The 6,142-nt window shown below is 40.7% G+C and overlaps 1 long non-coding RNA gene across 1 annotated transcript; it reads right to left on the reverse strand.

Moving 5' to 3' along the window:
* Positions 1-1,024: 1,024 nt before the first annotated feature.
* LOC138747683 (uncharacterized) lies at positions 1,025-5,877 on the reverse strand. Its single transcript, XR_011347612.1, has 3 exons — positions 5,720-5,877; positions 4,982-5,067; positions 1,025-1,163 (listed from the first exon to the last, which is right to left on the reverse strand). It is a non-coding gene; the product is annotated as an uncharacterized lncRNA (long non-coding RNA).
* Between the last annotated feature and the right edge of the window lie 265 nt (positions 5,878-6,142).

Below are 6,142 nucleotides of genomic sequence, written 5' to 3' on the forward strand. Positions count from 1 at the left end.
CCTTTTGTAATCCATGAAAACCCTCCTCACTCTCCACAACTCTTGAAAATAAGCCAAATGTATTACGTTATGTTAAGCTTCTCTTTGAAAATTTTAATTTCACATGCATTAAATGCGTACGTAAATTTCTCATTCAAAGATAATGAAAAATTAATACATGGTATTTTTTTTAATTCCCCCTGCCCAACAACCCAATAGAAAAGATAGATAACATCTGGAAAGTATTTATAAAAAAATTACTAAAAAACTATCAAATAAAATCTAACAAATTTTCTTGATTTTTGGAGTCAGAAGGTTCAGGTTGGGCGATTACAACTTAATTCCTACAGTTTATAAATAGGATTCCCAAATCTTTCCAAAAATTTCAAATTTGTTACAGAAATTACATGTAATTATTTCAAGTGTCAAGGGACTTGGGGGGTTCTCGTTCAGGAAAACATAGTGAGTGGGTAACCACCAGGTTGGATCGGCAGGAAAAGAAAGCAAATTCTATGTTGGCCTTTGTTTCTAGGGTAGGGAGGTGTTGATAGGGCATGGGAGAGACCTCATTTGGAGAACTGCGAAGTTTATCTTAAAAAGGATGTGCTGATGTTGGAGAGAGAGCAGAGATTTACCAGGATGATATATCTCCACTCTTCATTGGAGTATAGAAGAAGGAGAGGAGATTTCAGAAACCTTTGCAATGCTGAAAGGATTGGACAGTAGATGTGAATAATGTTTCCCTTGGATAAAAAGACATTGTCTTAGAATTGGAAGGTACCTATTTAAAGCAGATGAGAAATTTATTTCACCAGAAGGTCATGGAATTTGTTGCTGGATTGTTAAGAGAGTTTAAGTGGTGGGGGGGGGGGGGCGGAATTAATAGATGTTTAATGAGTCAGGGTATCAAGGGATCAGGGGAAAAAGCCATAACTTGGAATGAGAGGCAAGAACTGTTTAGATCAGGGGATAGCAGACACAGTGGCATGAATGGCCAACTTCTGTTCCTTGTGATTTGACACCATTTTAACTAATGTACCTTTGAGAATTTTAACATCCATCCATATGTCCTCTGTATTTTGGATGTGAAACAACGGCTGTGCAGGAGAAGCCGGTGAGTTGGTGAGACCAATTGCTCTTCAGACTGGAGGCCTGTGATGAGATACGTGCCTCAGGGATAGGTGCTGGAACAATAATGTGGTGAATTGGATTAGCAAGTTGGCAGGTGACACCAAGAACGGAGGAGTTGTGGACAGCCAGGAAATCTTGCAGAAGGATCTGGACCAGCTGGAGAAAGGGCAGATGGAATTTAATGCAGACAAGTGTGAGGTGTCCCATTTTGAAGGGCAAACCAAGAAAAGATAGACACGGTGAACGGTCGGGCACTGAGGAGTGAGGTTGAACAGAGGGACATGGTAAACGGGTGTCATTCCATGCAAGTGCTGTCACAGGTGGATTTGGGCGGGAATTGAAGATACCCAAGTTAACTAAAATTGAAAATTGTAAATGGGGCAAAAAAAGGGATCTATTTCAGAAATGTTTGTGACAACAGAAAATGGCTAAACCAACTTTAGATTAAATTGGAGATTCTTCTTTAGAATTAACCCAAGAAGAACGGACTACTTACTATGTGTGAAGATGGTGGATTAAATTGATGAATGTGCGATATAATTGGGTGAATTATAATTTTTTTTTACATCAGTTGTATTTAACTCCAGGAAAAAAAATAAGGATTTAGTCATTCAGACTAATGTTTTCATTGTGGGATTCAAATTAATACTTTTTTTTGTCTGTCTGGTTGTGTGATAAAGTTAAGCCTTTGAGGATTTATTTGAAACTACTTTAAAGAAACTCTTTTTATGTTCGATCCACTGCTTTTTCTAATGCGGTATATTACAACTTGAACAACGGGATTAAGAATGGATAAACCTCAAATTGAGTTTATTCAGTTAGTATTAGCAGTGGCCAGTAAATGCATTGCGATGACGTGGAAAATTAGGTTTGGTGTTTTCATTCTGCCGCAACGAATTGATATGATTTTTCTCTCCCTCAGTCGAGGGAGTTTGGGGGGGGGTAATTATGGGGAGGGGGGATGGAATATAGTTTTTTTTGGGAGGTTGGTTTATTTTGTTTACTATGTATTTTATATGTTCATAAATAAAGTTTAAAAAAAGATACACAACCAGTGTTTCAGGCTTGTGCCTTTTAACAGGGCTACGAGTATCTGTACTCTATAAAGGTTCACTGCTTGATCAGATGAGCTTCTCCAGCATTTGTGTCCTTACAGAATTTGGTTGAGTTACTATATGTGGACATCAGGTCATTTTTTCACCCTTAAATTGTCCATCCACACAGACAGGAACTTCTTTTTCCCACAACTAGCCTCATTTGGTGAAGTGTGTGGAATATTAGCTGTAGAATATCTTCTTCTGGGAATTATGATGAAGAAACCACTTTGGCAGAAAGCTGGGAAAGAGAGTTAAAAAGCACATTCCAGACAGGGATCAATTCTCACCTCCTCTACTGAGCCATACATATCCAAATGCCTGCCTGATCTTCAAAACAATGGTGCAAATTGTTAGACCTGATCCAAAGGCTGCAATAAGCCCCCAGCACCACTCAGACCCTGAATGGCATTGTTTCTGCTTTGAAGTGAAGAATTTAAGACTGCTATGAAATTAAGACATTTGGGTAAATTGGAAACCAGAAATCAGGCAGGCAGAGAATGATTACTAACGTGAACTGTGAGCAACTCTTCCAGACTCCTGTTGATTTTTTTGTGTTCCCTAACCCTAACTGGTACATGAGATTAGATGACCAACAAGAAGTCCTTTCCTTGTCTTTAGGAAGAGGATATGCAAAATGTAAAATACAGTGGCAGATAGAACAGTAACAGGTCATAACAAGCCCTGACCATCTGAAACAGGTCATGGGAATATAAATTTATTCAGTAATGTAGAAATGACTGCAAAAGCTGAGAAATTAGGAATTCATAAACTGAGGCAAAGATGGGATGGAGATTTGAACATAGAAAATGGACTGATCGTTATAAATGAGATAGACTGGTTCAATACAATTTTATTCACCAGACACCTCAAAAGAAAATACATGGAATCGGATTTGTTTCAAATGTTAACAAGTCATTTGTACTTTTCTGCATTTGACTTGGCAATGTCCTAAAGTTGGGCAGCTTGGTTGAAATAAGTATTTTTTTTAAAATTCCCACAGGATCCATGAGAAAGAAATGTTAAGGAATTAAATTTAAATTAGAACTGAATATTTACCAGGTGTAAATTGCTGCAAATTGTACAGCTAGAAAGTGCGTGGCCATATCTTGCAAACTGGCTGAGGTTCGGAACTGTTCACCACAAGAAAATAATGTATCGTTCACGAGATGAACATTCTATCTTTGGAGCCCACATTTCCTAAAGGTGGGTTGAAGTGAAGTTTTGAAATATTCACAATATTATGGTTAAATAAAACATCTGTTGAAGATCTCTGGTCCCTCATATGGGATGTGGAGAGGGTGGGTCTGGGTAGATCTCAATTTGTATTAATCAACCACATGTATCGGGATTTGAATTATATTCTTGTAAAATTAACAAGAATATAACTAACTCTTAAAAATTAATTAAAAAAAAACCCTGACCCACACAAATGCCCCTGTTCACCTTGCCATTTTGTAAAAGGTGATGGGGGGAAAATCCTGACACAAGGGACAGATTTGAACCTGGGTCACTGTCATTTTCTGTTAAACATGCCAAGATCAAAATTCGACTGACTGTCCTGTAACATAGTGCAATATTACACACACGTAAGGTAAGATGGTTACATCAGTAAAAATTAAATGAAATGCTTCTTACAGTCAAGAGCAAAAGAATTCCCTGCAGCCTCCAAACCAGCCCTTGCCCACAAATAACACCCCCCGCCCCCCTCCCCACCCCAATTCTGGGATCAAACCATCAGCAGCCTACACTTTGTTGGAATCTAGGGGTTAAAACATTATGAAAGAAATGATTAATTAATAAGTTGATATGTACTGCATGGTTCAGGGAAAAAGAGGAATGTGATTAAGTGGCAATCACAGCATGGAGCGAAGTTGGCTGAGCAAAATTGTCTGCTCCCAAATACAGGGAGAGGAAATTCATAAAACGATTTAGGAAGAAAGCTCCAACTGAAGGAGGTGGTGAGTAGCACAGGAGACACAGGCCAGACCAGAACAAAGAATGGCCTGCAAGAAACCAAGGAAATGGAAAACCAGTCTAGGAGGAAGATTAAGGCATGAGGAGGTGTTAAAGAGAACAGCAGAAATTGGCCAGACAGGAACAGAATGGTGATTAGAAATATCTGGTGATGAATTAATTTCTGATCAAAACAACAGGATAGTCTGGCCTGGAGGATTAAGATGGGAGCGCTACACCCCAGATATCTGCAAAACAGGAGATGACTTGTGATAACCCTTATGCAAAGAGATCTAGCAAAGGAAGCCAACTTTTGTTCTGTATGATAAGGTTGATCTATATAAACTGAGCCAACTGGACAATAGGGGTCAGTCTTGGGGAATAGCTCACTGTGCAGGTGACCTATGAACTAACGACTGACCCAGAGCTCTGTTAAGTTTTATTCTTGTGCTGGGTAATAAATTGACTGTTGAACCGAATACCTTCTCCTATCACTTCATTCAAAGAACACGCTGGACTCAGACCACATACAGACTAAATTAAGAGTAAGGGAAAGCCACAGTCCGACAACTTCAGAGCCAAACCTCAGGCACAAACATCCCAAAACCATCATCCCAAGACAAGAGCTAAAGTTGCAGGCACCGTAAACCACACACATTAAAACAACACATTTCTCTGGCTCAATACCCACGAACCACATGGAACACCAGTTTGCAAACTACCCACAAACAGGGGCTTCCACAAACACCGGATTCCTTTCACCCCAACAACTCAAAGAACCACCCCAGAAAAAGCAGCCACAGTAAAACCAGGCTTCCTACCTTCCACTGATGGCAGCATCACCTCATCTCTGCCTGAAAGCTGCAAGTGACGAGAGTGGGGAAACTCTCCTGTTTGAAACCCTGAGCTGGAATCAGGAGGACAATTAATTCAGGTGTGAAATATCTCAGTAAATTGTGGCTGGCCCTTTAAACAAGGCCCATCTCCGCCCTTCAAGAGAGCTGCAATTAAGGGAATAGCACCTTTTTAATTTGGAGTGGGAGTTAAAACAGTTTTCTCACCTGTGGCATTGAGATGTTTGAGGAGATGATACCTCTCGATAGGGGAGTGTTAGAGCTTTATGAGAGATTTGTTTGTTTGTGGGGCTTGTCTTATGAATTTTGGTTTGGAAGCCTTTTGTGGTCTATGACAGCTGAAAACTAAGCAAACTAGGGTTTTCTTTGATCCTGATGGTTGTGCAGCAGTTCAAACTTCTCAAATGCAGAATTTGAGCTGTTTGCTCTCCCAGTGCCCTAGAGCATTGGTTTGGGAATATTTATGCCACAGGTGGTGTTATGGTCCTGTTAAGTCCATGACTCTGGATCAAATCTGGCCCCGTCTGCAAGGGATTTGTGTGTTCACCCACTCTTCAGTGGAGGTGGCAGGTTAACAGGTGTTTGTGGGGGGGAAAATCGCAGGTGAATGAGGGGGAATGCACGGAGCTGGTGGGGTGAATAGGAGTGTGAGGCAGTTGTTGGCGAAGGAGAGTGTGTTGCAGGGATGTGTAGCTGAGGACTCACCATCCAATCTCAGACCAGAGTGAAACAGGATTCTTATCGTGCTCACAAATTCCTTCGTCACTCCTCAAACGATGATCAGTATTCTGACTCAAGCGTTTTCTGGCCTTGTGACGACAAGCGGGCCTAACGTTCCAATGGCAAATGAGGCAGGGAGGATGTTTCCTGTAATAGAGGTAGTAAAAGTTCCATTAGAGAGGAATACGTTGCCTTTAACTGATAACATGCGGTGGGGTCTCGGTACATTTGGTGATGTCTGGGATCTCTCTATCAATATAAAAAATGAAAATCAAGGCTGGGTCTCTCTGTGGGGGGGGGGGGGGGTATCTAATATTTGCTTATGTCATAATCTAATTCATCCCAACTGGCAGTGCGGGCTTTGTTCCCCAAGGCATCCGTATTGGCTGTCCATGGACCATCTCTGTC

The sequence above is a fragment of the Narcine bancroftii genome, chromosome 12, assembly GCF_036971445.1.
Source record: "Narcine bancroftii isolate sNarBan1 chromosome 12, sNarBan1.hap1, whole genome shotgun sequence".
Classification (NCBI taxonomy): Eukaryota; Metazoa; Chordata; class Chondrichthyes; order Torpediniformes; family Narcinidae; genus Narcine; species Narcine bancroftii.